Here is a 7,489-nt window from a genome sequence, read left to right on the forward strand (position 1 = left end):
AAAACTTTACTACAAGGAAATAGCACATATATTTTACAATAGCTATTAAATATCACAGCTTAGTCCGAACTACTCCCTTTTTTTTAACATCTTTATTGGAGGATAATTGCTTTACATTGTTCTGTTAGTTTCTGCTGTATTACAAAGTGAATCAGCTATACACATATATATATCCCCATATCCCCTCCCTCTTGCATCTCCCTCCCAAACTCCCTATCCCACCCCTCTAGGTGGTCACAAAGCACCGAGCTGATCCCGCTGTGCTATGCAGCTGCTTCCCACTAGCTATCTACTTTACATTTGGTAGTGTATACATGTCCATGCCACTCTCTCACTTCGTCCCAGCTTACACTTCCCCCTCCCCATCTCCTCAGTTCCATTCTCTATGTCTGTGTCTTTATTCCTGTCCTGCCTCTGGGTCCTTCACAACCTTTTTTTTTTTTTTTAGATTCTCTATATATGTGTTAACATATGGTATCTGTTTTTCTCTTTCTGACTTACTTCACTCTGTATGACAGACTCTAGGTCCATCCACCTCACTACAATTAACTCAATTTCATTTCTTTTTATGGCTGTGTAATATTCCATTGTATATGTGTGCCACATCTTTTTTAACCATTCTTCTGTCAGTGGACACTTAGGTTGCTTCCATGCCCTGGCTGTTGTAAATAGTGCTGCAATGAATATTGTGGTACCTGTCTCTTTCTGAACTATGGTTCTCTCAGGGTATAGGCCCAGTAATGGGATTGCTGGGTCATATGGTAGTTCTGTTTTTAGTTTTTCAATGAACGTCCATACTGTTCTCCATAGTGGCTGTATCAATTTACATTCCCACCAACAGTGTAAGAAGGCTTCCTTTTATACACACCCTCTCCAGCATTTACTGTTTGTAGATTTCTTGATGATGGCCACTCTGAGCAGTATGAGGTGATACCTTATTGTAGTTTTTTTTGTTTGTTTGTTTGTTTTTTCGGGACATGGCCCTCTCACTGTTGTGGTCTCTCCCGTTGCGGAGCAACAGGCTTTGGATGTGCAGGCTCAGCGGCCATGGCTCATGGGTGCAGCCGCTCCGCGGCATGTGGGATCTTCCTGGACTGGGGCACAAACCCATGTCCCCTGCATCGGCAGGCGGACTCAACCACTGTGCCACCAGGGAAGCCCCTTATTGTAGTTTTGATTTGCATTTCTCTAATGATTAGTGATGTTGAGCATCCTTTCATGTGTTTGTTGACAATCTGTATATCTTCTCTGGAGAAAAGTCTATTTAGCTCTTCTGCCCATTCTTAGATTTGGTTAGTTGTTTTATTTTGATATTGAACTGCATGAGCTGCTTCTATATTTTGGAGATTAATACTTTGTCAGTTGGTACATTTGCAAATATTTTCTCCCAGTATGACTGTCGTTTTGTTTTGTTTATGGTTCCCTTTGCTGTGCAAAAGCTTTAAGTTTCATTAGGTCCCATTTGTTTATTTTTGTTTTCATTTCCATTTCTCTAGGGGGTGGGTCAAAAAAGATCTTGCTGTGATTTATGCCATAGAGTGTTCTGCCTATGGTTTCCTCTAAGAGTTTTATAGTGTCTGGCCTTACATTTACATCTTTAATCCATTCTGAGTTTATTTTTGTGTATGATGTTAGGGAGTGTTTTAATTTCATTCTTTTGTTTGTAGCTGTCCAGTTTTCCCAGCACCATTTATTGAGGAGGCTGTCTTTTCTCCATTGTATACTTTTGCTCCATTTATCAAAGTTAAGGTGATCACATGTGCATGGGTTAATCTCTGGGCTTTCTATCTTGTTCCATTGATCTATATTTCTGTTTTTGTGCCAGTACCATATTGTCTTGATTACTATAGTTTTGTAGTATATTCTGAAGTCAGGGAACCTGACTTCTTCCGCTCCATTTTTCTTTCTCAAGATTGCTTTGGCTATTCAGGGTTTTTTGTGTTTCCATACAAATTGTGAATTTTTTGTTCTAGTTCTGTGAAAACTTCCATTTGTCGTTTGATAGGGATTGCACTGAATCTGTAGATTGCTTTGGGTAGTAGAGTCATTTTCACAGTGTCGATTCTTCCAATCCAAGAGCATGGTATATCTCTCCATCTGTTTGTATCATCTTTAGTTTCTTTCATCAGTGCCTTATAGTGTTCTGCATATAGGTCTTTTGTCTCCTTAGGTAGGTTTAGTACAAGGTATTTTATTCTAATTTTTTGCAGTGGTAAATGGGAGTGTTTCCTTAATTTCTCTTTCAGATTTTTCATCATTAGTGCATAGGAATGCAAGGGATTTCAGTGCATTAATTTTGTATTCTGCTACTTTACCATACTAATGGATTAAGTTTAGTAATTTTCTAGTAGCCTCTTTAGGATTCCCTATGTATAGTATCATGTCATCTGCAAGCAGTGACAGTTTTACTTCTTCCTTTCCAATTTGGATTTCTTCTATTTCTTATTATTCTCTAATTGCTGTGGCTAAACCTTCCAAAATTATGTTGAATTATAGTGGTGAGAGTGGGCAACTTTATCTTTTTCCTGATCTTATTGGAAAAGGTTTCAGTTTTTCACCATTGAGAATGATGTCTGTGGGTTTTTCATATATGGCCTTTACTACATTGAGGTAAGTTCCCTCTATGCCTACTTTCTGTAGAGTTTTTATCATAAATCGGTGTTGAATTTTGTCCAAAGCTTTTTCTGCATCTATTGAGATTATCATATGGGTTTTCTCTTTTATTTTGGTAATATGGTGTACCACATTGATTGATTTGTGTTTATTGAAGAATGCTTACATTCCTGGGATAAACCCCATTTGATCATGGTGTGTGATTTTCTTAATGTGCTGTTGGATTCTGTTTGCTAGTATTTTTCTGAGGATTTTTGCATCTATGATCATCAGTAATATTGGTTGGGGGTTTTCTTTTTTTGTGACATCTTTATCTGGTTTTGGTATCAAGGTGATGGTGGCCTCATAGAATGAGATTCTGAGTTTTCCTCCCTCTGCTATATTTTGGAAGAGTTTGAGAAGGATAGGTGTTAGCTCTTCTGTAAATGTTTGCTAGAATTTACCTGTGAAGCCATCTTGTCCTGGGCTTTTGTTTGTTGGAAGACTTTCAATCAGAGTTCCAATTTCAGTGCTGGTAAGTGGTCTGTTTATATTTTCTATTCTTTTCTGATTCAGGCACAGAAGTTTGTGCTAATCTACGTATTTCTTCATTTCTTCCAGTTTGTCCATTTTATTGGCATATAGTTGCTTGTAGTAATCTCTCATGGTCCTTTGTACTTCTGCAGTGTCAGTTGTTACTTCTATTTATTCATTTGGAATTCTGTTGATTTGAGTCTTCTCCCTTTTTTTCTTGATGATTCTGAATAACGGTTTATCAATTTTGTTTATCTTCTCAAAGAACAGGCTACTAGTTTTGTTGTTAATTGCTATTGTTTTCTTCATTTCTTTTTCATTTATTTCTGATCTCATTTTTGTGCTTTCTTTCCTTTTTTTAATTATTCTTTCTCTAATTGCTTTAGGTGTAAGATTAGGCTTTTTCTTTGAGATTTTTCTTGTTTTTTGAGGTAGGCTTGCATTGATATAAACTTCCCTCTTACAAATGCTTTTGCTGCATCCCATAGGTTTTGGACAATCGTGTTTTCATTGCCATTCGTTTCCAGGAATTATTTTGATTTCCTCTTTGATTTCTTCAGTGATCTCTTGGTTAGTTAGTTAGTAGTGTATTGTTTATCCATGTATCTGCATTTTTTTACATTTTTTTTTCCTGTAATTGATATCTAGTCTCAGAGCTTTGTGGTCAGAAAAGGTACTTGATACAATTTCAATTTTCTTAAATTTACCAAGGCTTGTTATGTGACCCAAGATATGATCTATCCTGGAGAATGTTCCTTGAGCTCTTGAGAAGAAAGCGTATTCTGTTGTTTTGGGATTGAATGTCCTATAAATATCAACTAAGTCCATCTTGTTTAATATGCCATTTAAAGATTGTGTTTCCTTATTTATTTTCATTATGGATGATCTGTCCATTGGTGAAATTGGGGTGTTAAAGTCCCCTGCTATTATTGTTTTACTGTCGATTTCCCCTTTTATGGCTGTTAGCATTTGCCTTATGTATTGAGGTGCTCCTATTTTGGATGTATGCATATTTATAGTTGTTATATCTCCTTCTTTGATTGATCCCTTGATCATTGTATAGTGTCCTTCTTTGTCTCTTGTAATAGTCTGTATTTTAAAGTCTATTTTGTCTGATATGAGAACTGCTACTCCAGCTTTCTTTTGATTTCCATTTTTGTGGAATATATTTTTCCACCCCCTCACTTTCAGTCTTTATGTGTTCCTTCATCTGAAGTAGGTCTCTTTTAGACAACATATATATGGGTCTTGTTTTTGAACCCATTCAGCCAGTCTATGTGTTTTAGTTGGAGCACTTAATCTACTTGCATTTAAGGTAATTATCAATATGTATGGCCCTATTACCATTTTCTTCATTGTTTTGGGTTTGTTTTTGTAGGTATTTTCTTTCTTTTGTGTTTCCTGCCTAGAGAAGTTCCTTTAGCATTTGTTGTATAGCTGGTTTGGTGGTGCTCTATTCTCTTAGCTTTTGCTTGTCTGTACAGGTTTTAATTTCTTTGTCAAATCTGAATGAGATCCTTGCTGGATGGAGTAATCTTTGTTGTAGTTTTTTTTTCCCTTTCATCTCTTTAAATATGTCCTGCCACTCCTTCTGACTTGCAGAGTTTCTGCTGAAAAATCATCCTTTAACCTTATGGTGGTCCCTTTGTATGTTATTTGTTGCTTTTCCCTTGCTGCTTTAATATTTTTTTCTTTGTATTTAACTTTTGATATTTTGATTAATATGTGTCTTGGTGTGTTTCTCCTTGCATTTATCCTGTATGAGACTCTCTGAGCTTTCTGTACTTGAATGACTATTTCCCTTCCCATATTGAGGAAGTTTTCAACTATAATGTCTTCAAATATTTTCTCAGTCCCTTCTTTTTCTCTTCTTCTTCTTGGACCCCTATATTTCATATGTTGGTGCATTTAATACTGTCACAGAAGTCTCTGAGACTGTCCTCAACTCTTTTCCTTCTTTTTTCTTTATTCTTCTCTGTGGTAGTTATTTCCACCATTCTATCTTCCAGGTCACTTATCTGTTCTTCTGCCCCACGTATTCTGCTATTGATTCCTTCTAGAGAATTTTTAATTTTGTTTATTGTATTGTTCATTATTGTTTGTTTGTTCTTTCATTCTTCTAGTTCCTTGTTAAACGTTTCTTGTATTTTCTCCATTCTGTTTCCAGGATTTGGGATCATCTTCACTATCATTACTCTGAATTATTTTTCAGGCAGACTACCTATTTCCTTTTCATTTGTTTGGTCTGGTGGGTTTTTACCTTGCTCCTGCACCTCTTGAGTGTTTCTCTGTCTTCTCATTTTGCTTAACTTACTGTATTTGGGGTCTCCTTTATGCAGGCTGCAGGTTAATAGTTCCTGTTGTTTTTGGTGTCTGTCCCTAGTGTCTAAGGTTGGTTCAGCGTGTTGTGTAGGCTTCCTGGTGGAGGGGACTTGTGCCAGTGTTCTGGTGGATGAGGCTGTATCTTTTCTTTCTGGTGGGCAGGACCGCATCTGGTGGTGTGTTTTGTGGTGTCTGTGAACTTATTATGATTTTAGGCAGCCTCTCTGCTAATTTGTGAGGTTGTGTTCCTATCTTCCTTGTTGTTTGGCATTGGGTGTCCAACACTGGAGCTTCCTGGTCTTTGAGTGGAGCTGTGTCTTAGCATTGTGACAGAGATCTCTGGGAGCACTCTTGCTGATTGATATTACATGGGGCCAGGAGGTCTCTGGTTGTCCAATATCCTGAACTTTGCTCTCTCACCTCAGAGGCTCAGGCCTGATAATTGACAGGAGAACCAAGCCCCTGTGAGCCACACAGCTCAGAAGAAAAACAAGAAAAAATAAATAAAAAAATAAAATAAAGTTATTAAAATAATGTATTTAGCAAAAACATTATTAAAATAAAAAAATTAAGTAATAAGAAAAGAATAGAGCAACAAAACCTATAAACAAATCCACCTATGTTAACATGTGCTAAAAACTAAACTAAGATAAACATAAAAATCAGAAACTAGTCAGTTGCATACAGCAAACCCCAAGTCTATAGCTGCTCCCAAAGTCCACTGCCTCAATTTTGGGATGATTCATTGTCTATTCAGGTGTTCCTCATATGCATGGTACATCAAATTGATTCTGAAGTTTTAATCCACTGCTTTTGAGGCTGTAAGGGGAAATTTCCCTTTCTCTTCTTTGTTCACACAAGTCCTAGGGTTCAGCTTTTGTTTTGGCCCTGTCTCTGCATGTGGCTCACACTCTGGCATCTGTTTTTTGCCCAGACAAGTGAGGGTTATAGGAGTGGCTGATCAGGGTGCTCTGGCTCACTCAGTCCAGGAGGAAGGAGTGTTACAGTATGCGGGCCGAGCCTGCAGTGGCAGAGACCAGCAAGACATTGCAACAGCCTGGGGCACACTGTGTGTTCTCCGAGGAGGTTGTCCCTGGATCATGGGACCCTGGTAGTGGCAGGCTGCACAGTCTCCTGGGTAAGGTGGTGCTGCGGTCCAGCCTCGGCAGTGCAGGGAAAACCGGAAGGGAGGACAGAGTCGGCGATTAAAGAAGATCCACACACACCCGAGTCAGATGAGATGCTTGCCTCTCTTTATTGCCACGCAAAAAGCCTTTTTTATATTTTTTTCTTTACTCTTATTACACCATTGATTTTTCAACAAATTCTCATGGTTATATTAATGATTATCTAATCATATGACACAATATTGTGAATGCTTTCTTTTGGCAGAACTTCTGTCCTTTGTTTCAAGTCTTGTGGTTACAGTGAGCTGATACAATCTTAAAACACACAGACTGTTCCGTCTTTGAGCATTCAAAAGGCCTAACTATTTTCCTGGTATAGTTCTAGATTCTTATCTAATAAAAAATTATCACTAGTTCACACAAAACTTTCTATTTTCTAGCAAGGCATAAGCAATTTCTATCAAGTAACTTCTATTATGCATAAATCTTAGGTTGCTTAGGAGGACATTCAACTTTTATATATATGTTGCTTTCATGCAAAACATACTGGCAAAATATAAGTTGCCCTTTCCAAGCATTAATATCCACACCCGGTTTATAAGACATTTTATATTATGCATAATATATCATCATGGAATATCTTTGTGCCATAATGTTTCCTGGTATTAAGCAATTATTATACCAATACCATTTTGTACCAAATTTATCCCAGACTCCTCAAGGAGGCCATAAATCATTCATCTTCTCTTTTAATGTGGGCTGTTTCAATCTAAACATTCCCATGCTTGATCCTCTTTCCCATCGTGGAGGACGGAGAGTAGGTAATGGTGGGGGAGTTAAGGGGCTTTTTTGTCCCCCTGATGCTTCATCCCAAGGGGTTTTACTAAATTTCCATCGGGAATTACCATCTCCCA

The sequence above is a fragment of the Lipotes vexillifer genome, unplaced genomic scaffold, assembly GCF_000442215.2.
Source record: "Lipotes vexillifer unplaced genomic scaffold, Lipotes_vexillifer_v1.1 scaffold8, whole genome shotgun sequence".
NCBI lineage: Eukaryota > Metazoa > Chordata > Mammalia > Artiodactyla > Lipotidae > Lipotes > Lipotes vexillifer.